Source organism: Anarrhichthys ocellatus, unplaced genomic scaffold, assembly GCF_004355925.1.
Source record: "Anarrhichthys ocellatus isolate YVR2014 unplaced genomic scaffold, GSC_Weel_1.0 scaffold2, whole genome shotgun sequence".
Classification (NCBI taxonomy): domain Eukaryota; kingdom Metazoa; phylum Chordata; class Actinopteri; order Perciformes; family Anarhichadidae; genus Anarrhichthys; species Anarrhichthys ocellatus.
In genome coordinates this window covers 18,059,922-18,060,781 of record NW_022280032.1, presented here as the reverse complement: position 1 = coordinate 18,060,781, position 860 = coordinate 18,059,922, and the positions used below count along the sequence as shown (strand labels likewise).

General features: G+C 40.9%; 1 protein-coding gene across 1 annotated transcript in view; it reads right to left on the bottom strand.

Annotated features, from left to right (window-relative positions):
* Positions 1–860, bottom strand: part of mlycd (malonyl-CoA decarboxylase) — an 11,348-nt gene that overhangs the window by 1,087 nt on the left and 9,401 nt on the right. The window lies entirely within an intron of this gene.

Genomic DNA, 860 nt, shown 5'->3' with positions numbered 1-860 from the left:
GGGGGGGGGGGGCAGGTAGAGTTAATCCTCAAACGTATACTTCAGGGGGCGTATTCACAAACATTGTGAGAGTATTCCCAGAGAGCTCCTAACTTTGCCTCAACATTTCTAACAAGTCTGGGGGATTTTAGGAAACTCAAAACAAGGAAGGGACAGCAATGTTTACCTTAGTGAGGAGTGGTTGACCCCCATTGCTAGGTATGACGCATGTGATTGGCTAATCATCAGCTTTTATGCGATTGCTGGCCAGTAGCAGCGTTGGTCGGCATGTAAATCTATAAACAAGCACTGTTGCTTTTTTTCCAGTTGCCAAATATCTTAGTGTTGTGATCCCTTTCATTTCTGCCGATATTCCGTTTGATGCGAGATGTGAGCGCATCTCTGAGATCAGCGACAAACATTATCCCTGTCCTTGTACTAGGAAGCATTATGAATACGGCCCTGTCTAACACACCAGGCCTCGAACTCCCTTTGTCTTTACAGACATGAGGAATGCAAGTGTGCCTTCTTTTTCACACTATGCAGGTAGCAGATAACATCATAATTCCAATGACATAATGATGAAAAAGTTTCATTATGTCTTAGTAACAAGATGGTGCAGCATCAGTGTGTCGGGCACACTGCAGAGCAGCACTTTCTTCGATGTTGGAGGGTTTTTAAATCACTGAAACTGAAGACCAGGAATACATTTTTAAACAAAGTGATCAGTCGGATAATTAATAAACAGGTCATACAGTGCTGACTAATTTGTGTTTGGTCACACAGCAGTTACAGTAGCTTGTGTGAAACAGTCTTATCTGTATTAACATATAAAAAGCTATGTTGAGATATATATACATACACATATATATATATATATA